This window comes from Rhineura floridana, chromosome 5, assembly GCF_030035675.1.
Source record: "Rhineura floridana isolate rRhiFlo1 chromosome 5, rRhiFlo1.hap2, whole genome shotgun sequence".
NCBI classification, from domain to species: domain Eukaryota; kingdom Metazoa; phylum Chordata; class Lepidosauria; order Squamata; family Rhineuridae; genus Rhineura; species Rhineura floridana.
The window spans coordinates 80444569-80470864 of record NC_084484.1 but is presented as its reverse complement, the minus strand read 5'-3'; the positions used below and the strand labels follow the sequence as shown (position 1 = coordinate 80470864).

General features: G+C 42.2%; 1 protein-coding gene across 2 annotated transcripts in view; it reads right to left on the bottom strand.

The window, feature by feature from the left end:
- PTCHD1 (patched domain containing 1) overlaps positions 1 to 26296 on the bottom strand; it is a 93414-nt gene that overhangs the window by 21591 nt on the left and 45527 nt on the right. The window lies entirely within an intron of this gene.

Genomic DNA, 26296 nt, shown 5'->3' with positions numbered 1-26296 from the left:
TTGGGCTGATGGGCGTTGTAGTTCAAAAAAGTAACTTTTCCAAGCTCTGGATAGAATGTGTTATAAAAAAATATGACTTGGCTCAAAGCAGGGGTGGGGAACTAGATCTGGTCAGTGGGCCAGAAAGTTATCTCCCCCTCCACCAGGCCATGTTTGACAGATAGGCAGGGCAGCCCATTTGTCAAACACTTGATAGCACAGTGACAGCAGTTGTCCCTTTTTGCCCACATGCAGGCAAAGGCACAGCCTGCAAAGTGCCAGCAATTACCTCATTGTTGGGTCTTCCCTCTTGCCAGCACTCCGCAATACCTGACAATCAGCTGAGCCTCCAAGAAAGTAGGAAGGGTATTTGGTAAAAACACATGAGGATCTTTCTACTTATGTAAATGAATTCAAGATCAAGTTTTTGACCAAGCTTATTATTAATGGTAATGGAAAGAGCTTTGGGATACCCAGTCTTGTAATCATTAATGATCTTAATCTATAAAAACAACCACAAAGTTCAGATCTTTATCATCTTCTATTGAAAAAGTTGTCTACCAGTTACCACTTGCCAGTGACACATTTGTAATAAAAATAAAAAAATAGTGTTTTGGTTCTTCTTACCGTTACAAAATATTTTCCAACTGGTTCATTGGAACAATTGTGGGAAAGCATTTGGTAGTTACGATCAGTTATTGTCTATATAAGGTTATAAGTATACACAGTGCTTAGCGAGTGTTTTACATAAAATGGTTTTACATATGCAAAGTAAGATTGCCATAAACTGACATCTTTCATGTTCTGGCTGGAAGTCCTGTACTGTAGTGTTTTATTTTCAGTACATCCCAAGAGGTAGGCATTTGTGTCGAGGAAGGTGTTAAAAGTGGAACAGGCAGCAAATATTGCAATCAGGATGAGATAGCTAAATGTACCTCTCAATATTTAAATTGTGACAAGTGTGTGGGGGCGGTGGAAGCAAACTTCTTTGGCCCAAGAAAACAAATGCTCAATCATGTGCAGGTCTACATACTTGCATGTAAGTGTTTATAGGATTGCAGCCTCAATGAGGTTTCTCATGCTTTTACCTTGTGAGATAACATTACCTTTTATTATTCAAAAAATTTCCTCCTTTGTTTGGATCATATTAAAACATAACAAGAGTTCTCCTGGATCAGACCAATGGCCCCTCTAATCCAGCATCCTTTTCTTACCATGGCCAAGCAGATGCTTATAGGTCCAGGCTATCTATCAGACCGTATCTCCCTGTATGAACCTGCCCGGGCCCTGAGATCTTCAGGAGAGGCCCTTTTCTCAATACCCACGCCCTCTCAAGTACGACTGGTGGGGACGCGTGATAGGGCCTTCTCGGTGGCTGCCCCTAGGCTTTGGAATTCCCTTCCTAGGGATGTAAGAATGACCCCCTCCTTGCAGTCCTTCCGGCGTCAAGCAAATACCTTTCTATTCCAACAAGCCTTTGGTATTGACGGCTGCTAAAGATAGGGCTTGACGGGAACTGCATTGCTAGTGCCTAATTCCTCCATTTTTAAACTGGTTTTTTGATTCTCTTTTAGCTATAAGTATGAATGGTTTTAATGTTGGAATTAGTTTAGTTTTATTTTTATCTAGACTCTGTATGTTTTAATTATATGTGTTTTTTATCTGGAAGCCGCCGCGAGTTCCAGTTTTGGAAGGATGGCGGGGTATAAATAAAGACAATAATAATAATAGGAAGCCCACAAGCAGGACCTGAGTGCAAGAGGACTCTCCCCATTTGTGATTCCAAGCAACTGGTATTCAGAGGCATACTGCCTCCAAAGTAGAGGTAGAACACAGCCATCATAGCTGCTATTGATAGTCCTATCCTCTATGCATTTGTCCAAGAATCTTTTAAAGTTGTCCAAGCTGGTGGCCATCACTACATCTTGTGTAAGCAAATTCCATAGCTTATTTACTTGCCATTCACAGGTAAAATGTTGAATCTCAGGTCAGTGTACAAAAATACCATTCTGTGAACAGTCCCACACCTCTAGAAGCATTTCATTGAGGCACTGACACTCCATGTCAAGCCTTAGTACTCCATTTGGGTATTCTGAAATAGATTTTCTACTGTACAATTTGGATTTTTATTTTGTCCAATCACAAGTGGTTTCCCAAAGTGTCCATGAGAACAGGCTCATTCTTCCCTTATCTTGCTTAAATACTGAAACATTTCTTGTTTCTAATCCTGCTTCTGATTGGCTTGCGTGGCTTACATACTCTCTGTGTGCATGCAGACACACACACTTTTATGTTTTTGCCTCATATTGATATTGATGGGCATTTGGGATACTTGTCCTTATTAGGACTGATCATCCTATTTTAATATATGTTCTTGATTGTTCCTTTTTCAGCTCCATGGAACATAACATTTCCTCCACCTTTCAGAATGCTTCTTCAATGCTTCAGCTCCAGATAATCCTTTATCTGGACAAAGAGAGAAAAATCTGACCTGCTGATAAAAGTTACGGTAGTGGAAGATCCTCCATGGCGCAGAGTGGTAAGTGGTGGTAACGCAGCCAAAAGCTCTGCTCACGGCTGGAGTTCTATTCCAACAAAAGGAGGAAGTCGAATCTCCGGTAAAAGGGGTCGAGGTCCACTCAGTCTTCCATCCATCCGTGGTCGGTAAAATGAGTACCCGGCGTATGCTGGGGGGTAAAGAAAAGCCAGGGACGGAACTGGCAATCCCACCCCATATATATGGTCTGCCTAGTAAACGTCGCAAGATGTCACCCTAAGAGTCGGAAACGACTCACACTACAAGTGCGGGGACACCTTTACCTTTACCTTTAGTGGAAGATGGATAGAAAGATTATATGCTGAGAGGAGCTTGTGGCATGAGGAATGAGGAAGAAGAAGAGAAGCACAGAGAAAACAAAATAAAAATCTTGGCATCTGACAAGTCTGCCTCTCATCCTATGGCTTAGAGTGTTCCCTTCTCTCATGCCTGAATAAATAATTTAGCTGTAACTAAACAGACATGAAATACTGAGAAATAAAAGTGAGAAAAGTGCTGTTTTTAGATATTATTTAAAGAATACAGCCTAAGCCAACCTTTTCTCTTTGAACCAGATACAGTTGCTTATATTAAAAGAATGATAATTTGAGGCCATGATCTTGTCCTCGGGCTGCAGTAGACCAAAACATTGTGTAGGCACCAGAGGCCAGCCAAATCTTTGCATTATTCATCAAAGCAGAGCCCGCATAGTATCAGCAGCTGTACAGACCTGGCTGTAGGATAAGCACAATCACCCTCCTTGAACTGATCCGTGAATGGGGACACACTGTGGAAGAGACCAATGGGCCCACATTGGACATCCCTTAATGTGACCTCTAGAGAGCATTTATGTGGAAGCACTGGACTCCATGGTGAAGTGGTATCCGCCGTGAAGAAACAGGAACCTCCACATGCCTAAGCTGCAGTGTCGTTCCTTCTTTGGTTGCTTTTTCACAGCACAACTGGAGGAGGAGCTCAGCCTGGCTGATAGAACTATTATTTATTTTCTTTACAGCTCATCAAGTAAAGACAAGATTTTTTCATGTTTAGATTTTCATTTCTTTCCAGATTTTAAATTGAAGCAGAACAAAGTATGAAAAACTAGCACCAACATATTTCTTACTGTGTTGACATTCCCTCTCATTTAAATAGAAATTGCTATGCACAAACTTTAGTATTTTCCAGCCTGATTCCGTAACAGTTTACAATGGTAAGTGTGCACAGACTGCAGTCTTCATGAGGAATTTTCAGTGAGCTACCTGAATAGAACTAAACAGGTTTGAATGTGACATAAGCATACTCTTCCGACATTCTGATCGGGGTTCTAAAACGCACTCAAGTACAGGATACTCTGTGCTTCACAATCTGTGAAGGGTGCCAGGAAAGGCAATGGGGGTGGAGCTAATGTGCTTGTCCCATGCCCCTTCCCCGTATGTTGAGTCAACCTCTTATCAGAACACCTGAAGCTATGGTGCAGTTTAGGGTGTGATTCTCATTCTTATGTCAGGGTTAGCATGGATCTGCTGCTTTGGATCATTTTTTTTATCATGTACCTCACTTCTCTTGTAAGGTGAAGCAGTGGGGATTTACAAGAACAATCAATATACCAACAACATAGAGGTAATAAAAAACCTTTGTAATTAAATGATATATAATGTAGTAGTAATCAGAGAGGTATCATGATAGTCGCTTTAAGCAGACTCATTCTTAAAACTGTATTATCATATAATCTATTACGTGAATTCATTTACTGGTGAAGTTTGGAAAGTCTCCCTTGTGTAATACTCATCAGCCTTACGTTTCATTGCTTATTTTACATTTATATCCCACCTTTCTTTCATCGTGGAACTCATGGTGGTTTACTTGGGGTTCAAGTGTATGTCGTTACTTCGTAAAAGCAATGACCCTAATATTTAGGGAAACAGTTTATTTCTCTCCTAGTCACTTCCTTTTTGGTTGCAAACAGTGGTTTGTCCCATTTATTTTACAGGACTGCCTCTCCCACTTATGCTGCTGTCCTGCCATAAAGCAGTACTCATGTGTGACATTTTCTGAGGCAAACCTGTGGTAATGTACTAATTATTTTACCTAGCAGATGATCTGAGTGTGCAACAGTACAATCTAGTCCAGCCTTCGCCCACCTGGTGTCTTCCAGGTGTTTTGGACTACAACTCCCATCAGCCCCAGCCACTGTTTAAAGGGGCCCAAGGACAGCTGAGCATGTATAGCTTTTACACATCTGAGCATTTATAGCTATAACAGCAGGTGAAGAGTGTCTTGAGGGTGGGGAAATGGGAAAGGTGTAATTTTTTTCTTTGACTGAATCAGCATACTGCATTCTGCAGTTTAGTTTTTTAATGTCGCAGCACACATTCCCCCCACCCTCCAAAACCTCCCCCAACAACCAAGATATTTAATAACAAGTTGTTGTGAATTTGAGCAGGGTCACTCCTTTTGCTTCTCCCACACCTCCAGTTCCTTCCATCCCACCCCCAACGAACTAACTCTGTACTAACCCTTTACAAGATTATGTAATGTTAGTTTCTGTAAGCAGTAGCTATATGTAGTGTGTGTTCTCAAGACTGGGCAATATCTGGAGAAATAAAACAAAACTGTATTTGTATTGATGTAGTAAAGACAAAGCATCAGTGGCAGTTAAAATCTGACATGTGCTTTGGTGACTTTCATGATGGACATAGCATTCCGAATGAGGGGCTGTGGAGGGGAGGCTCACAGTGGCGAATCTGAAATCCTAAAGGGGCAGAAAGTGTGGTCTCCCCCCTTCACACTTGATATCATTTGCTACACCAGCTCTAGCACAGCTGAGACAGCCAAAGATTTGGCTTCTCAGGGGATCCACAGGGCTTGGATTCCGATGGATCCCAAGCTTCTGGTGCGTTGCCCATACCCTGAATGCCCCATTTCATGGCCTTTCTACTGAAGTAGCTTACCACCCGCCAGCGGCGTCACTAGCAGGAGTGCGTGGACCTCCGGCGCGCGCCCTCCCAGGTGTATGGACGGGGGTGGCTGGCCACACGCGCACTCACACGCGCACTCACCAGGCCCGTCCCGGCTTCACCGCCAGCGAGTGGGTGCCTGCTTTCGGTGCCCACTGGACCGGGTGCCAGGGGGCCCTTGGTGAGCCCCCAAATCTTGTGTTGAGCGCACACGTGTGCGCAAGGCCAGCCACCCCGTCCATGCCCCTGGGAGGGCACGTGCTGGAGGGTCACCCAGCCGGAGAAGCAGGCCTGGGAACGCCGGCGTGCCTCCCTCGACCCGCCGACGCTGATCCCAGTCTTGCCCGCCCGCCCGCCTCCGAGGAGGAGTTGGCTGCTCCGACCGACGCTGACCTGGAGCGCTTCTCAGCTCCTTTGCCGGGCAACGGTGCGGGGTGGGGCGGCTCTGGGTGTCACCCCCTCATGGTGTCACCCAGGTGCGATCCGCACCCCCCGCACCCCGCTAGTGACGCCCCTGCCACCTGCTTCAGCAGTGCTAGGACTTTCACTGCAGCAGAATCACCCTGCCAGCAGCACACCTCTCCAGTATCGGTGTGCGAGTATGTTCGGGTTGCAGTCTAAGAAGCTAGAGTTACTTTAGGCAGTTTCATCTGACAAATACGTACCCTCCCCCCCATTTTCTACAACATAGTGTATGAATTTATTTAACAAATGAATGGATATTTATAATTGGAGGCAGGATCCAAATCTCCTCTCTCTGTTTCCAGAGGGAAGGCAGAAAGTCAAAATATGTGGCAGCTAGGAGAGAAGGCTTAGGTGGAGAAAGAAAAAGCTGGAAAGAAAAATGATTTGCAAGGCAGGACATTCCCTCTTCCTGTGCCCATTCAACCCCAACATCACTCACTCCAGAGAGCTCATCCCCTCTGCTGCTGGTCCACAAGCCTGACCTCAGCCAGGAAGAGGAAATGTCCTTCACTGGCTACTCCCTTCCCCTAATCTGCATCTTCTTGCATCTCCAATCACATCTTCACCCCCGGCTTCACATACAGTAACTATAGCATGAGGGCCAAGGTGTGCACATGGAGAGATATGTGCACATGGAGAGCTGTTATTGAGGTTGTAGAAAGATAGCTGGGATAGGATACTGAAGCAGAGGTGGATGAGTCCAACACTGACAAAATAAATTGTTAACATGGAATGTGGAAAATAATAATGTGTTACTAGGCAGCATGAGTGGAGCTTGGGAAGGAAGACACATTTCAGAATCCTGCCAGAAGGCTTTTCTCCTTGACCTTAGGAACTTTTTCTTGTATTTGACAAAGGAGAAGGGCTTCTTGTATGGCTACCTTAGCAGACATAAGGTAAGGACTACTTGCATGGGCACTTTGGTCGAGGTACAGTAAGGACACCTCTCTAGTTAGAAATTAAAGACAAGGCAACAGAGTGATTCTATTAGCTATTACTATCCCTGAAAACGTCATAGAAAAATTAGTTATCTACTTTAGCAGCTAAGCTCTAGAAAACGGCATTAATTCTTTCAAAGCATTTTCAGAAAAAGGAATGTCTTGCTGAACTCTCAGATGCCTGAGTCAGTGTAGTAATTATTGGACTTGTGCTTACAGTAGTATAGTGGCACATTCAGATGTGCAGGGTTCCTTCATGATAGTCATACCATACCCCCTCACAGTCACACCCCCTTATAAGATTATATAATTTATCCCCACTGCAGTGTAATTCTGGTTTTATTCCACTTTAACTGCCAGAGCTTTCCCCAAAGCTTCCTGGGAAGTGTAGTTCTGTAATCTCTAAAGGAGATTTCTCAGCACCTCACCAAACTACTCCCCAGAGTTATCTGGGGAAACCTATCTCAGTTAAAGTGGAACAGAACTAGAATAAAACTGCTGTGTGCATAGACTCTCTCTCTCTCTCTCTCTGGGGGCTAAATGTTGCCAGAAATGTTTTGATTTGTAAGAAGCCTGAAATTATAGCCAAGTGTGGGACTAGGGCCACATTCACACCATAGATTTATAGCACTATTATTCCACTTTAAGCAGTCATGGCTTCCTCTAAAGAATCCTAGGAACTATAGTTTGTTAAGGGTGCTGAGAGTTGCTAGGAGACCCCCTCACAGACCTGCTGTTACCAGAATTCCCTGGGAACTCGGGAAATCGTATCTCTGTGAAAGGAATAGGGGCTTTAACAAACTACAGTTCTTCAACATACACTAGCCCCCCTCCTCACACTCACAGGGCTGAAAGAAAGAAGGGGGCACTACATCTGACAATAAATCCCACAAGTCCTTCTTACCACATGTTCACAGAAGAAATGCAAACAATCCACACATCATTAATTTCTTAAATAAATCCCCTCACAATCCCCTTCCATAGCTTCCCCAAGAGAGAGAGAGAGGGTGTGCAGTGGGTGGGCAGGCCGTCCAGCAGGCAGGCATGTCCCTTCCCACCTTTCATTGGTGAGTTGATAAGGAAGACTCATTAAGCACTTTTTATTTTCTTTTGTGAATGGGGTTTCTTTGACGTTTCCTCCTGGTTTGGGGCTGGAACAAAAGCACACATCCCCCCCCTTTTTGCTGCTGGGTTGGAGACTGGGATTCTAGTTAACACCCATCAAAAGATAAGAGTTTAGCCAAGCTGCTACCCTCCAACCCCCCCTCTCACATACACACCTACCTCCTTCCAGGGCTACTGCAAGGATAAGATGGGTGCTGGGGATAAGATGGGGCAAGGGGAAGAACTTTGTGACACTGAACTCCTTCCTTGCTTGCACGCTGTCATTGGTGTCCTTCCCGCGCTTGCCTTTTCCCTCAACAGACATCCGTAGGAGCCAATTAGCATGAAAGGGGAGGTATGTGGTCTTCTCTTAGTGGCTGACTCACCCTCTTTCACTCTGATTGGCTCCAAGCAGCATGACAGGACAAGGAAACATGCTGTTAGCAAGCCAAGTGACAAGGCTGTTCTCAGTGGCTATTGGCTAATATGATCCCTTTCATGCTGATTGGCTCATAGGAGATATAGGGCTCTGGCTGGGCTCCAGCTACCAAAAAACGAACAGGGTATCAACCTGCTGTGTCCTGGCACAGCTACACTGTGTGTCTGGGAATGTCTTGCTGAACTCTTAGATACCAGAGCCGGTGTAGTGGTTATTGAACTTGTGCCTGGGAGACTTGGGTTCAAATTCCACATGCACAAATTGCTAAGTGCCAGCCCAACTACCTGACATGATTGTTGCAAAGATAATGTATGCTAATTTCAGCTTCCTGAATTTCTTGGGGAAATGGTGAGATATGATATATTCAATTGCTTTACTGGAAGTGATTCTAAGGGAGACCTGTCCTGGTTTGTTAGACATATAGCAATATGCAAATTGCTGGTTTGGCTGGTTTACCTCCACTGTTGGAGGTAGCATGCTTCTGAATATCAGTTGCTGGAAAATGCAGGAGGGGAGAGTGCTGTTGCACTCAGGTCCTGTCTGTGGGCTTCCCAGAGGCATCTGGCTGGCCACTGTGAAACCCAGGATGTTGGACTAGATGGACCACTAGCCTGATCCAGCAGGCTCTTCTTATGTTCTTATAGGCCAAATCATAATTCTGAGTTTGTTTGTTTTTAAAAAGTGAAGTTAAAATAATGTTAAGCTAAAGAAGCAGACAGAGTATTTCTACATTGTAATGACAACAAGGAGGGGCAGTGGAAATCTGCTGGTAGAGCAGTCTTCAAATCCATTGCCCTGCTTTTCTGCTACGGCCAGGCCAGTGTGTGTGTATCTTTCCTTTTCTCATCTCACTGACTACAGAATGGGAAGGAATTAACTGTCAACCCTAGAAATAGCATAATGTTCTCCCAATTCCCATGTCAGCAAAATTAGGGAGCCTTGGATCCAATATACCTCCAATGTGCCCAATTTCCCCTTGCATTGTTTGCGGGACATCAGTGCAGGTGGATGTTTCTACCTGTGTACTGGGGTGCCCAGTGGCGTTGTCATCCCATGGACAGACCTCCTTCTCTTCTAAAAGCACAGGCTTTATTTTATTGAATTCATTACAGATGTGCATCTGATTCGAGTCAAAGTGGGTCAAACTGAGTCAAATCCTGAGTCAAAGGGGGGTGCATCAGAGGAATTTTGGGCTTGTAAAAGACATGAGATCTCTGAGAGGCAACACAAGACAAAGCAGGGACACTTGAAATGCTTCATGGTACCTCGGTGATCCAGACATTTAAAGAGCTGCAAACAAGCATCTACTGAAAGTGAAAGTAATGTCTCTAAGTTTACTATAACACCATAATGCCAGGGTGGACTGATGGAGTAAGGAGGAGCAAATAGTAGTAGGGAGAGGGCAAAGGGACAGTTCTATTGTGATTGACAACTTGTAACCAGAGGGAATGATTTTACCTGGAAAATAAATCCCCTTTAGTTCTTCCCATTTCAAAATCAACTTTAAAAGTTCCTAGCACCTGGACCTATTTGTGTGCACATCTCTCATCTCTGCAATTTTCAGACCAAGTGCCCACAAAACACTAGGGGTGATAAAGAAATTCCTTTTTTTATCCACCCTAATACTGTAATGGCTGTCCTTGCAGGAAAACCACTAAAGCTATCCTTCTGAATTTTGGAAGAATTCATGCCATCAGAAGGGCATTGCTTGCAAATTTAATCCAATTCTGTCCAAAAATGATAAGTTATACATGTTTCCTTTAAAAATAAAAGTTTCCTTTTTTAAAAAAAGTGTCCAACTCAAAATCTCCTGCACCTATTTGCCTACAATTTGTCCGGTTTTATCTACTCTGGAGGTGCTAGTATGCCTGCAAATTTCATCAATTTCTGTCAAAAGGAAAACAAGTTATAGCCATTTTTAAATTTCCCAATACTGAAATGGGGGAGTGAAGACAGACAGATGAAGCAGACTTGGATGAGCCTTGCACCGAACTAGACAGCCTACAAAATGCATCAGACTGAAGTGGGCTACTTTTCAATGTACTGAATCAGGGCCCAAACAAAATCTTGTGGTTGGTGCCCCCCTCCTCTAAAATATACATGTGTATGCTATTCCAGATAACCTAACTAACTGGACATATAAAGATGCTACATCTTCCACAGTTTCCTAATAAATGTTCAAACCCCCAATAAATGCTCTCAGATGTACATACATCAGAATATATGTTGTGGATACAAACATATATAAAAATAATAGCAACTCAAGAGACAAATGAAGCTATCAGCTGTCCAGTGTGACAAATCTATAATTTAATGTTCAAATGTATTTGACATATTGATCCAAATGCAAATAAATATTTAAGATATTAGTAACTACTTTTATTGGCTATGGGACTATACTCTTGAATTCAGTGTGTAAGCATATGTGTATACATCTCATGCTGAAACACTAAATCTGTGCTTGAAGTGCTTTTGAACTGCAGCTCTGATCTCCAGCTATGCAGTAGCTTCCAGTGCCTTGAAGGTAGCAAATCCATTCATAGCTTCCAACATATAACTTCACTTAAGCTTGTGTGGGTGATTGACATGACAGTGTGCCTTTAGGAAGTAGGCTTTAATGATCCACGATGAACATGGTGCTACTCTAGTTCAGGAGTAGTCAGTGTGGTGCCCTCCACATGTTTTGGACTACAACTCTCATCAGCCCTAGCCAGCATGTGCAGTGGTCAGGAATGATGGAAGTTGTAGTCTACAAAATGTGGAAGGCACCAGACTGGCTACCCAGCCTCCACTGGCCAGTTTTATTTTCATGCTCTTTTGTTGTCTGCTGTGTTTTTGGATTTTTTAGATAGCTACTATGTGCCCTAAGCCATGGGAAGGAAGATTACAAATATAAACAAATTTTAGTCAGCAAACACGCACATCCCACATATGATTCCCAATAGTCCTGCTTGCACTGAATTAGTCTGTAGCAGCAATAAGATTTTAATTGACTGAGGGCTTATCCAAACTATTCCCCAAAGAGAAAATATTTGAATATCTTTCCCCCCCTGCAGAATCTCTCTGTAACCCTTTCCTAGTATTATATCTAATTCCCAAGGGATAGATATCTGGAGATTGTCTTGTTCAGGGTGTTGTCAAATGCCCTGTTCACAAAATTCTAAGATATGACATTGACATGAAGGTTTCTTTAAACCTTCCGTAAATCTACTGGAAATGTTGGAGAGCGGGGAGTGTATGAGCCTAACAAAATTATGGAGCTACAGAAGAAGCTCCATAGTTAAGGCATTGTCGTTTTTCTGTGTACTACCATTATAAAGCCTGAAAATGCTATTCATCGTACAATCAAGATAATTAGTCATATCCATATGTAATCTGGTACTGAGAATCTACAATCTTGCCAAATAGCTGAGAAATCTAAATGAAGAATGGCCCAGTTATAATTGTTTAAACATTTTGCTTTCATGGATGAGGGTCCCTGTTTGGGAATTGTAACCATTTCCCCCTACCCGCTGTCAATGCCTTCTTTTTGAAGTTTACATTGCAGTACTTTTTTTTTTGAAGTACATTGCAGGGATCTCCCTTTCAGCGGTTTGTTGGGTACTCCTAAAGTTTCAAAGTCCCTGTTTTAATCAAGGAGACATGAACTAATGGCAAGTTATGCAGTCAATCTGGGACGCTTCCAGACGTTGCTATTTTCGGGTGGGATTCAGTTACATACTAGCAAATTTAGGTTGCATAGCTATAATTGATTGGAAGACCTTGTGCAACAAACCTGCTTCCCCAAAAGGTCAGTGATGGGAAAATACACTTGAAAGTGAGGGATAACACTTGCTTCAATGCAACATCATCTAATCTCCCTTCAAACTAATCTGAATGAATGCTCATTAAATAGTCACCGTCATCTAATCACCCTGCAAACAAATCAGGATGAATGCTCAATAAACAGGTTGTCTGGAAGTACCCTTTTTTAGCACATTGAAACAGAACAGAGGCAGCCAACATGGTGCCCTCCAGATGTTGCTGGACTACAACTCCCTTCATTCCTGACCATTGGCCATGTTGGCAGGGGTTGATGGCAATTGTAGTCCAACATCTTTAGGGCGCCATGTTAGCTACCACTGCCCTAGAAGTAAAGTTGCCACTGTTAGAATGGGCAGGCTTCAGCAGTTGAAGCAAGTAGGTGATGGGAGAAGGGCATGCATACTTGTGGGTGTGTGTGAGAGATTTTGATTGCAGAATATGTTTACATAAAAAGGGATCAAGAAGCACCTCACACACTGGGAAAGCATGTGACTTCTTAGCTTCTAAACAGAAAAAAAATATCAGGTGGCAGTTCAAACACACAGTGAGAGCCATAAAACAAAATGGAGTATTTTTTACGCTGTTGTCTCTTTATTCTTGTGTGTGTTCAAACATAACTCTATTCTGGGAAAAAAGTTTTAAACTATGGAAATGGTGAATCACTGATCACTAGTGATGCCCATAAAGCACTCGTGATACCTCCTATTTGCCAGTAACAAAATTTTGTTTGAGCACTAAGAAAATGCAGCTACCTAGAAACACATTAATGGTCATCCAAAATGCTTGAGAAATGGCTGCCCATCTCCACTACAAACAATAGCCTGGAGGGCCCTGTAATGGTAGGCACAGTAACTTGTAGTAAAGGAAGGAATCTTGCAGCATTTTAAATCTCTCTATGAATAATTTTATGCCACTCACTTTGGACCTTGTCAGGTTAAAAGGTACACATGCTTATCTCTCCAAGAGTGGTCTGTGACATTAACAGGAAAGCTGACAGGAGAAGAGCACTGATTGTGAACAGACAAATGACAGGAGAAGCTCAGGAGGCAGAAAAGAGAGAGCAGGATGGGAACAAAGATAAGTTATGCCTCGTGAGTAAATGGACGAAGGGGTAAGACGGGAGGCAGAAAAGACAGAAAAGAACCTTAGCAAAGATTGGAGGGACTGCCTATATTAACTGATATGTTTAAGTCAGGATCAATGGGATATTTTTTGTTGTTAATGTCAGGTGATGATGTTTCTTTCCCCCTGTGATATTTGCAAAAATGAAATAAAATAATTAATTTAAAAAGATTGGAGGGCATGAGTTAAGAGAAGGGAAGCTTAGAGGCAGAGAATGAATGTATGCATGCTGAAGGAGCAGACAATATGACACAGCACAGGGAAAAAAGAGCAGGAAGTGAGGAACTAAAGGAAAGCAAGGATACTGAAAGGGGAGGTGGGGAACCTCCAGCCCATGGGCCTAATGAGGCCTGCCAGTCCTCTGCCATTTGGCCCATGAGGCCACTGTGGCCAAGCCACACTCATGTCATCTCTGACATCAGGTGTGGGATAGGTCTTTAGATATGGCTGGGGCTAAAGGGGGATTTGCAGGCACCGCTAATCCTTAGAGAGTGGATGACAAGAATGTACCTTTAGAAAACAGCTTGGTCCCCAAACATCTGAAGGGATACCTCCTGCCGCACTAACCTGGCCCATGTGCTAAGATCAGGGGAGGCTCTTCTCTGTGTTCTATCTTTGGTAAAAGTATGCACAAAGAGAGGACCTTTTCTGTCGTGGCACCCTGACTGTGGAATACCCTCCCAAGGGAGGTACACCTGGCACTGGGACTGCATTCTTTTTGGTGCCAGTTTAAAACATTTTGATTTGCCATGGCATTTTAGTATAGAAGGAAAAAGTGGGATAGAGGGGAACATATTTTTAGGGAAGGAGATCTATTTGGAAAGAACGTGAGAAACAAAGCATATACAGTGGGGGGGGGGAGGAGAAGAAGACAATGAAAACATACCTAAAAGAATAAGGAAGGAAAGGCAATAAATGAAAGGGGGCACGGAGAAATTACGAGGAACAAACCTAAAAGAAAAATGAAAGGAAATTAGGAACACCTCACCGATTGGGGCAATGGCCAGTGTGCGGGTGGGGAATCCCAAGTTTCAACATTTAAAATTTGTGGCCACTGCTGGCCAATGTTTTTTTTTGGGGGGGGGGTAAAAATAAAGTGCCAATACTCATACCTTGATAAAAGGACTGTGGGTGCCAGCACCCAATAGTTGCCATGGGCAGCCACAAAAGAGGGCCAGTACTTTGTACTGGTGAGTGCCATCACACAAAAAAGCCCTGCTTGTGGAAAAATATTTTGATGGATCAAAGACACATTTTATTTTTATTTATTTATTACGAGATTTGTTAGTCGCCCATCTGGCTGGTTGGCCAGCCACTCTGGGTGACGTACACGTTAAAACAGTATATAAAACAGTTAAAAGTTTAAGAACACAGTAAAACTAGCCCGTTCCAAAAGCCTGCTTAAAAAACCATGCACTCTGTCTGCTCTTATAATCCCTGCTTCCTAGGTCTTCAGATTACAACACACACTGTTTGTTACTTTCCTGTTATCCCTGCTGAGGCTCATCTACAATTTATTCCACCCCTTTTGCTATTGTCCACACCACCATCATCCCTCCACTGTATTGCATATTTCTCTCCATACTAAGTTTCCTTTTTTTCCTATTTCTCTGGAGTTGTTTTGAATTAAAGATGCACATAAAGAAAGATAAGATCAGAACCAAGGCATGGTCTTTTAAGATATGGACGATAAGTTGCTACTACACTATACCACATTGCCCAGAGTAATATGGAAGAATTGGCCCATCAGACCAAAATGTTCATCCAAAGGTAGCATTGTTTTTCACATAAAATGAGCTAATAATTGGATGCTGCCTAGAGTCTCTACTCTCCCAGTCCTTGGCCTCTCTCCCAGTCCCTACTGACTGATCCACCCCACTTTTCCCTTTCCCTAGGGATATATGAATCTGTCCATTTCAGTTGCTCATTCTTAAGTTCAGTTCTCCAACTTTCCACATCAGTTTGCATTTTTTAAAAAAAGTCCTTGTGAAAATTCATTGGCATTCTAGTGTGCATTTCTCCTAAGATTCACAACTTTGTATGCAATTTTGTCTAATACATACATTTTTGCAAAGCAATTTCCCCTAACATAATAATTTTTATAGGTTCTTTTCACTTACACATGCATTTTATCCACACTCTATACTAGTATATGCATTTTTGTTCACATTATTTGGTTGGAGAATGGCACTGCAAAATTTGGAGGAGTGCAAATTTTGATGGATGGCTATGTTTCAGTTCACGTATTGTTTCAGAAAGTGCAAATTTGGTGGGTTTGCCACTGAATGTGAACAGAATTAAATTTCTCCACCATCTCTCTCCCCAGTTGCCCTGGCTGCTCTGCTCTTCTCCCTCCCTGCCACTGCTGTTGCCCTATTTCCTTTTTTAACCTTTTGAGCACCTTCTGGGCAACTCCTCTCCCTCTGTCCTGCTGTGGCCAACACTGCTGCTAAACAAACATTAGTCTCTTTCACAAGAAATGTGCCTGCACTGAATCAATACGTGAGCGTGGCTGCACTGATTAACCTGGCCCCCTGATGATGGCATGAACATCTGTAGTGAGGAGTCAGCACATGTGAAAGCATCCATGTGCCCTGCAATCTTAATAATGGAGAGCTGCAGATAGCACGGATGCCTCCATTTGCGCACTTGTGGAAGGCATGATCACAATCTGAACAGCTGTGTGATCAAGGTTGCAGATCGCAGGGGTGCCATCATTCATACAGCTTCCTTGTTGCAGATGTTTATTGTGAATATGCAGCTGCCAGGGGTGTGGTAAGCACGTGAGTACTTCTTGTGAAGGGGGCAATTTTAACTGCAAAATCACTTGTATAATATTAGGAAAACACTATGGCTGCTGTGCATGGCCAGTTTGGCCAAGGGCAAACCTTACACAGGGAATACTTTACATAGGCTCAAAACAGCAGTGGGAATGGGAGATAGTTAAATCTTTTTTATTTTATTTTTACTATCAGTGACATTCTGTATCAGCCTATACAACAAGACCCAGCATTAGCCCTCCTCACTATTTTCAAGGGACGTAATATGAATTTATTTATTTATTAAATTTATATCCTGCCCTTCCTCCCAGTAGGAGCCCAGGGCAGCAAACAAAAATATTAAAAACACTCTAAAACATCATAAAAACAGACTTTAAAACATATTAAAACAAAACATCTTTAAAAGCATCTTTTTTAAAAAAGCTTTAAAAACATCTTAAAAAGCAACTCCAACACAGAAGCAGACTGGGAGAAGGCTTGCTGATAAAGGAAAGTCTTCAGTAGGCACCAAAAATATAATAGAGATGGTGTCTGTCTACTTTTCAAGGGAAGGGAATTCGAAAGGGTAGGTGCCACTATATTAAAGGGCTGCTTCTTATGTTGTGCAGAACAGACCTCCTGAGAAGATGGTATCTGTAGGAGGCCCTCATCTGCAGAGCACAGTGATCGACTGGGTATATAAGGGGTAAGACAATCTTTCAGGTACCCTGGTCCCAAGCTATATAAGGCTTTGTACACCAAAACCAGAACCTTGAACTTAGCCTGATAGCTAATGGGCGCCAGTGCAATTCTTCCAGCAGCAGGATGACATGTTAGCAATACCCTGCCCCAGTGAGCAGTTGTGCTGCCACATTTTGTAGTAGCTGCAGCTTCTGGACCAACCTCAAGGGCAGCCCCACATATAGCACATTACAGTTATCCAGCCTGGAAGTTACCAGTACATGGAAAACAGAGGTCAGGCTATCCCAGTCCAGAAACAGCCGTAGCTGTCTTATCAGCCGAAGCTGGCAAAAGGCACTCCTAGCCACTGAGGTCACCTGGGCTTCTAGCAACCAAGATGGATCCAGGAGCACCCCCAGACTACGAACCTGTTCTTTCAGAGGGAGTATAACTCCATCCAAAGCAGGCAACTGACCAATTATCCACCAACCACCAACCACAGCACCTCCATCTTGCTAGGATTCAGACTCAGTTTACTAGCCCTCATCCAGCCCTCCACCAAGTCTAGGGCTTGTACGGCTTCTCCCAATTCAGATGTTACACAGAAATAGAGCTGGGTAGCATCAGTGTACTGCTGACACCTTGCCCCAAATCTCCTGATGACCACTCCCAAGGGCTTCATATAGATATTAAACAGCATTGGGGTCAAAATGGTTCCCTGCAGCACACCAGCACAAGTGCCAGGGAGCTGAAAGACAATCACTCAATGCTATTATCTGAAAATGACTCTGGAGGTAGGACTGGAACCATTGTAAAACAGCATCTCCAATATCCATCTCACTGTTGGCTCAGAAGAATATCATAGTCAATAGTATCAAAAGCTGCCAAGAGATCAAGTAAGAATATCAGAGTTGCACGCCCCTTGTCCTTCGCCAGAAAAAGTTCGTCCACCAGGGCAACCATGGCCAATTCAGTCCCATAATAAACTTGTAGTAGTGCTACTGGTAGCATCCCATATGCAGATTGCTTGCTTCTGGAAAGCTAAGGAGGGCTTTCCATTCAATGGTGGCATTATAGGATGGCCTGGCCAAAAAAATTCACACATAGCTGCAGGGTAGACAGGGGTGAAGCCCAGGTGGATATGTTTTCTGAGACACAGTTTCCCTTCATTATGTATGTGAATTGTTATAAGGCTGTACACATCTGCTGGCTTCTTGAATGCCCTTTTGGAATGATTTGCTGGTGTGAAAGGAGATTGCAGGTGGTATTTATGACTGGACTGTATAACTGTAACAACACTGTTTCTTTTTGTAAAAATTGCAGACTTGAGCTGAGTGTTTGTATTGTTTGTTGTTCAATGTTATACTTCAATAAACATTATTATTAAAGAAAAAAGATAAGAGAATCAGAAGGCAGAGGCCCAGGGCCTGAGAACTGAAAGAGTGGGAAGACAAGCAGGGAATGAAGAAAAACTCACATAGGCTGTTTGACATAAGCATGTGAGGGGTCAGGAGAGTTGAATTTTTCATATTGATTGAAAACAAACAGCCAGCTCTTTTGTCCTAGTAAATATGTAATTTCTTGATACTAGTACTGAATGTTGTATCTTGGCAGAGATAAAGCCGTCTCCCTGGCTGAACTAATTCTCATTAAAGATTCTTTAGACATTGCTTTGCACTGGTCCTTCACTCTGCTGTCTAGCTTTTGTCAGTTTTTATTAAGCCATGCAAAACATTGGAAGGATTAAAATGAACTGGGCAATTTTGTTCTGACAATTATTTAGAGTTGAATTGCTTGCTTGAAACACATTCCTGGAGGAAACACAAATGTGGCTGTATCTGCTGCCGAACACTGAAAAGCTCAAAATTGCAAGACTTGCCATAGTTAATTTTAACACAAACAGTGAGGATCATAGCATATTCATTGCCCATCAATTAAAAATATGAAAAGTTGTCCTCAGGCAACTGGTGTCTTGATCTGTTAATCCAGGTGCCATTTCAAAAATTACTGCATGTCTCATATTCTATGGATGGAGTGGTAGATTTAATTCCTGCAGTGAATATTTTCATTTTCCCCAACATAGATTGTTGCCGGGGACGATGCGGGGGATATATTTTGCACAATCTGCTTTGTTTGAATCATGGTATTGCCACATTACATACAGGGCAATTTATGGAGATGGGGGAATTGACTAGTCTCCCAACAATGAATTTTTAGACTGTATGATATTGCATTTTGAATTCAATTTGAAAATGAATATAGCAATCTCTGCCTTCGATTTGGACCTTCTTACTGTTCACTAAGCATATTGTACCCACAAATGACTGCTCTAAAAGATGAAGCTGCAACTTCTTTTTAGCTAAAAATATAAGAGGGGAGCAAACATATTACATGCACAAGTTAGGACAGCTAATATTCAGTTTGAATATATTAAATAAACAAACCAGGAAACCCTCCTGAGAGATGTATAACACGGCTACAAGGTGTGATAAAGCAGTATGAGCTCACTTATGTTAAAACATAAAGAAGCACTGTAAATTAAATTTTAACTGGGAAATCTCTATCAAATCAGTGTACTGAGCATTCCATAAATAAGTAATGTTGTCAACAAGGAAGTATCAATGGCTTGCAGTGAGGCTTTTCTCCCCCTCCTAGTGCCTATGAATGAAGGTAACACTAAACTTCGGAATTTTTAAAAACATGACTGAGGGAATGTCAACAATCCTCCTCCCTCCCTTGATCCAGGACATCCACTTCTTAAACCATCTTTAATATATGTTTTTACAGATGCTGTTCTTCTCAGAAGCAGCTAAGAGGTATTTTGAAGAATAACTATTACCTTCCTTCCCAGCACCCAGGGAGGGAGACTAATTTGTATGTGTTAATTTATCAGTATATGTATTTAAATTGTTTGTTGTCAAACACTGAGGCTACACTAATAAAAACTTTGACACTCACATTTGGGATGGCAGAATTAGCAACATGCTTTAGCTTAACTCTGGATACTGAAGACTTTTATTTCAAGTGACCATTGTAGAAAAGTAGATTGGTAGAATTTTTTCATTCTTGGGAAAATTTTACTCAGAACTTTTCTGATGTTCAGGAAGGTTATCCTGTTCCACTATTGACTGTGTTGTTTTTAACAGATGGATTTTTGTGTAATAAATTTGGTATTTTCTAATTTTTATTTGTAATATCTTATATCTATAAATTGCTTAGAGTTCTTTTTTCTAAAAATGTTAAGCAGTATGTACATTATCTAAATAAATTTCCACCATCATTAAATATACTCCCCTTATGCATGAAATATGAACTTCAGACAGAAACCTATACTAGGCATTGCCACTGAAAGTAGCTAGTTACTGATACTGGAGTACCCAACATGGTGCCCTCTAGATATTTGACTGCAACTCCAACCATATGTGGCCACTGGCCATGTTAGTTGGGGACGATGGGAGTTCAACAACATGTGGAGGGCACTTTGTTGGCTAATCTGGCTTTTACCATCCAACCACCTGCTGTATACACAGAATGCATATGACACAAGAGAAATACACCTTTGAACCATGCCGAATGGATTCCCAGTTTGTCACAGTGCTCTCTGATGTCTAAATTAGAGCAGAATGGTGATTCCATGCCCTATCCCAAGATCTCCAAGGAGGCATTAGTCTACAAAGTAATAAGTATAAGGAAGTATAAGGAAAGTAAGCAGTTCATTTTTTCTTTGCCTGAAAGCATCTTCAGTTTAGCAGGACTTCCTTCAGTTATGTGATGCACAAGATAAATCTATGATCTCCAATTGACAATCAAACCAAGGTTATTCACTAATAGGAAAAAAAATATTGCGGTTTAAGAACCTATCTATAGCCCACAGATATTTCTTTCAAACTTTAAAAAGCAGGGAAATTGGGCAGCTATAGCAAATACACCAGTGGAACAGGAGACCTGACCTCTTCTCTGAGATATTGTACTGCCCTTAAAATTTGTCAAAATGCAAACACAATTGGGTTGGTCTGTCACAGTTCAATCCTCTTCCTGTGTAGCTTGGAAGAATTTGATAACATGTGCCTCTGAGCATATGGTGAGTGGTGGCAAAACCTGCCATCTCCAAAGATGGAGAATTACATTTTTTTTATGTTTGTTGGTGTTCTTCTTACTTTGCTTCTTTCCTGTGTTGCTATTGTTTCTACAGAGAATCTAATCTAGAAAATTTTATTTCCCTCATTATTCATCCTAGAAATTTGTGTCAAATTTATTTTTATCAATTTCAAAGCCTTTTTATTGGTCAATTGCATATGATGGTGAAGACAGCCTTTTGTGTTTCAAATTAGAGGTTATGTTCTATTTCTAATTTTGGTACATTAACAGTTGAATCTGAAACTGCAGTTTGATGTAAAATCAGACTGATTACAATATGTTGCTACTTCAGGAATGACTCTAGCTTTGGAAAAAACAAACTACCTGCCCAAGATGCATGTTTTCAGTCTGCTATGTTTAAACCACTTCATTTAATGCAAGGTGGGCATGGTCAATTAAAAACAAAGAGCACACCTAGATATTTTCTAGAATATATTTCACCTCCCACTGTTTTATCTTGTGCAAACTGAGACACTCCTGATGTCCACTGGAGACTATTCTGCAGAATAGTGAGTGCTATTATTCCACAATTGTTTTTGGAGTTTTTTAGTGTACATTTTACAAAGTGTTGCTGTGCTTCACATATTCACAGAAACAGAAGCAAAAGAAATGTATTTACTAAATTGCAAAGTAAATCAAACATATTTAAAGTGACTATCTGAACTATTTCAACTCTATCTTAATATTGTTGCTTTCTCCCTCCTCAAACAAGAGCAGCACAGCACGTCTTATTTCTGTTGCTTGGGCTGATTGCAGGTGTTGCCACCACTCACCATATGCTCAGAGGCACATGTTACCAAATTCTTCCAAGCTACATGGGAAGTGGATTGAACTGTGAAAGACCAACCCAAATATTGTTTGCATTTTGACAAATTTGTAGGGCAGTACAATATCTCAGAGAGGTGGTTAGATCTCCTGCTTCCCTGGTGTATTCACTATAGCTGCCCAATTTTCCTGCTTTTTAAAGTTTGAAAGAAGTATCTGTGGGCTATAGGTACGTTCTTAAACTGCAAGGTTTTTTGCCTATTAGTGAATTTCTCTGCTTTTTAATCTGGTAGGTAAGGAATGGGATCCTGTGCATGATTGCTGAGAGTGGATTGATCATTTGCATCCTTACTGAGTTCAGTAGGATGTACTGCCCTGCAATCATGCTTAGGACAGGTGAAACTGACTACAGGGGATGAGGGGAGGGGTAGGAGGAGGGAGGGGAGGAAGAGCAGAAAGGAGGAGGGGAATGGGAGCAGGCAGGAGGGGGAGGGGAGGAGAAGGACAGGTTTGATCATTTGCATGCTTATTGAGTTCAGTAGGATTTACTCCCATGAAATCATGCTTAGGATAGGTAAAACTGACTGGGGAGGAGAGAGGGAGGGTGGACTGGAGTGGGTAGGGGAGGAGGAGAAGGCAGAGGGGAGGGGAGGAGGAAGGGAGAGGAGAGGGAAAGGAGGAGAAAGGCAGGTTTGATCATTTGCATGGTTATTGAGTTCAATGGAATTTACTCCCATGCAATCATGGTTAAGATAGGTAAAACTGACCATAGGGGAGGGGAAGGGGAGAGGGTAGGAGAAAGTGAGGGGAGAGGGGAGTGGAAGGGGGGGAGGGAAAAGGAGGGAATTGGAAAGGAAGGGGCAAAGGAAGGGGGAGGGGAGGGGGGAAAGGGAGATGATGGGAGGAAGAGGAGGGCAAAGCAGGTTTGATCATTTCATGCTTATTGAGTTCAATGGGATTTACTCCCGTGCAATCATGCTTAGGACAGGTGACACTGACCTGGGGGAGTGGCAGGGAGAAGAGGGAGAGGGAGGGAGTGAGTGAGTGGGGAAGAGATGGGGTGGGTGGCCACTACGCAGAGGGGAAGCCCCTTTCCTTTCCAAAAGGAAAACATTGTTAACAGTATTATTGCTTTTCAGTGTTTTCCCCACCTTTTTATTCTACAGCAGGCACATGTAGCCTCCCACCCAAATTTAAACCAAAGCTGTCCCTGGCCATATCCACACTAGGCCTCTATTTCACTTTGGACAGTCATGGCTTCTGTCAAAGAATCCCGGGAAGTGTAGTTAGCGAAGAGTGCTGAGAGTTGCTAGGAGACACCCTGTTCCCCTCACAGAGCTTCAATCAGAGTGGCTGATTGTTAAACTACTCTGGCCACTGGAGTTCTGTCAGTGGAATAGGAGTCTCCTCTCAGCACCCTACACAAACTACACTTCCCAGGATTCTTTGGGGAAAGCTATTACTGTCTGAAGTGAAATAAATGTCTGGCATGGATGTGGCCCCCTGATTAGGCAAGCCAAACAGCTGGGAGTCTGGCTTTTAGAACACTGACAGTTGGTTCTTACTGAGCATGCCCAACATTATCATTGAGTTCAATGTAAAATTTCTTAAATTAATTAAAAATGAGCCAGGCATTTTTTTAAAACTTTTGAACTGCAGACGATGAAGGTCAGAGTATGGGGCAAGGTCAGTAACAGGATTAAAGGTACTCTGTGAACATGGCTGATTTTTAATTAATTTCAACAAATTAGGAGAACTCTGACAGAAAAAAGTCCAAAAGGGGTCTGGTTTTTTAAGTCTCTCTTTTTACAATTTGAACTCTCTATTCTCTCTGAGTGTTTTGTGTATTGCCATGAAAATATAGAGGGTTGTTAAGCAAGCCTTTCTGAGTTCAGGACTATAAGTTTTGTAAGGTTTTGTTTTTGAAATGAGCCTAAGGGAAGCATCAGAATGGCATAGGGCCTGTTTTCAATTTAACATTGCAGAATGTGAAAAATCCATGCTGGCTATAGTATACAGCCACTCTTGTGGCTGTATATAATTATTGTTCCCCAGCCACACTGTGATTAAAATAAAAGTCATTGGAAATAAGCAGTGTATATTTAGTAAAGACTATAATGATAGTATGTTGTATATGCTATGTAAATGGAAAAAATTGACATTCCTACTCTTATTCACCAAGGCAACTGGTATTTTAATTTCAGCTGCACAAAAACTTGTTATAAAGTTAAGTACCAAAGCCAACCAAATTTTCTACAGAGCAGTATGCATTTGATTTTTCCTTATCTTGCATAACACCCTGTGCTACTGCATGGGTTTTCTTTGCATAGGAATAGATAAAACTATGCCAAAGAACAGCTTAGCTTCCATTCTATCTAATATATAAATGATTCACTAATAGACAAAAAACCTTGAGGTTTAAGAACATACCTATAGCCCACAGATATTCTTATCAAACTTTAAAAAGCAGGGAAATTGTACTAGGGGAGCAGGAGACCTGACCTCCTCTCAGAGATATTGTACTGCCCTACAAATTTGTAAAAATGCAAGCACAATTGGGTTCATCTTTCACAGTTCAATCCACTTCCTGTGTAGCTTGGAAGAATTTGGTAGCATGTGCCGCTGAGCACATGGTCAGTAGTGGCAACACCTGCCATCTCCAGATGGAGAATTATATTTTTGTATGTTTGTTGGTGTTCTTCTTACTTTGCTTCTTTCCTGTGTTACTACTGTTTCTTCAGAGAATATAACTCTGGAAAATTATATTTTTCTCATTATTCATCCTAGAAATTTGTGTCAAATTTATTTTTATTTATTTCAAAGATGCATGTTTTCAGCCTGCTATGTTTAAACCACTTCATTTAAGGCAAGGTGGGCATGACCAATTAAAAACATAGTGCACACCTAGAATTTTGCTAAAATATAATTCACCTCCCACTGTTTTACATTGTGCAAATAGTCTCCAGAGGACATGCAACTCCTCATGTCCACTGGAGACTATTCTGCAGAATAGTCAATGCCATTGTTCCACAATTGTTTTTCGAGTATTTTTAGTGTTGCAAAGTATTGCTGTACTTCACATATTCACAGTAACAGAAGCAAAAGAAAATGATTTAATATAGGAAACTAAACTTGCAAAGTAAATCAAAGATATTTAAAGTGACTGAATGATATCAACTGTTTTAATATTGCTGCTTCCTCTCTCCTAAAACAAGATCAGCACAGCACATGTTTTGTTTCGGTTATTTGGGCTGACTGAAGGTGTTGCCACCACTCACCATATGCTCAGAGGCACATGTTACCAAATTCTTAAAAGCTACACAGAAAGTGGATTGGACTGTGAAAGACCAACCCAAATTGTGTTTGCATTTTGACAAATTTGTAGGGCAGTACAGTATCTCAGAAAGGTGGTCAGGTCTCCTGCTCCCCTGGTGCATTCACTATAGCTGCCCAATTTCCCTGCTTTTTAAAGTTTGATAGAAATATCTGTTGGCTATAGGTATGTTCTCAAACTGCAAGGTTTTTTGCCTATTAGTGAATTTCTCCGCTTTTTAATCGGGGGGGGGTAAGAAATGGGACCTTGTGCAAGTTTGCTGAGAATGGATCCATCATTTGCATACTTATTGAGTTCAATGGTATTTACTTCCCTGCAATCATACTTAGGACAGATGAAACTGACCATGAGGGGAGGGGAGGGGGGAGGGCTGAAGTGGGCAGGGGAGGAGGAAGAAGGAAGAAGGGAGGAAGAAGGGAAGATGAAGGGACAGGAGAGGGGAAGAAGGGGAAAGGCAGGTCTAATCATTTGCATGCTTATTGAGTTCAGTGGGATTTACTCCTGTGCAATCATGCTTAAGATAGGTGAAACTGGCCATGGGAGGAGGAGGCGGGTGAGAGGTGAGGGGAAGGAGGACAAGGAGGGAGGATGGGATTGGCAGGGGATAGGGAAGGAGGGGCAAAGGAAGGGGGAGGGAAGGGGTAAAAGGGGGTGATAGGAGGGAGGAGGGGAGGGCAGGTTTTATCATTTGCATGCTTATTTAGTTCAGTGGGATTTACTCTTGTGCTTAGGATAGATGAAACTGACCTGGGGAGGGGGAGTAGAGTGGAGGAGATTGGGTTGGTGGACACTGGGCAGAGGGGAAGCCCCTTTCCTCTCCAAAACGAAAACATTGTGAGTGGTATCGTTGTTTGTCATGGTTTCCCCCACCTTTTTATTCAACAGCAGACACATGTAGTCTACCACCCAAATTTAAAGCTGTCCTTGGCTACATCTGCACCAGACCTTTATTCCACTTTAGACAGTCATGGCTTCTCCCTAAAATCCTGGAAAATGTAGTTAGTGAAGGATTCTGCGAGTTGCTAGAAGAGGTCCTGTTTCCTCACAGAGCTTCAATCAGTGCGGCTGACTGTTAAACCACTCTGGCCACTGGAGCTCTGTCAGGGGAATAGGAGTCTCCTCTCAGCACCCTTCACAAACTAGACTTCCCAGGATTCTTTGGGGAAAGCTATGACTGTCTAAAGTGAAATAATGTACTGGCATGGGTGTGACCCCCTGATTAGCTAAGCCAGGCAGCTGGGAGTCTGGCTTTTAGAACACTGACAGTTGGTTTTTA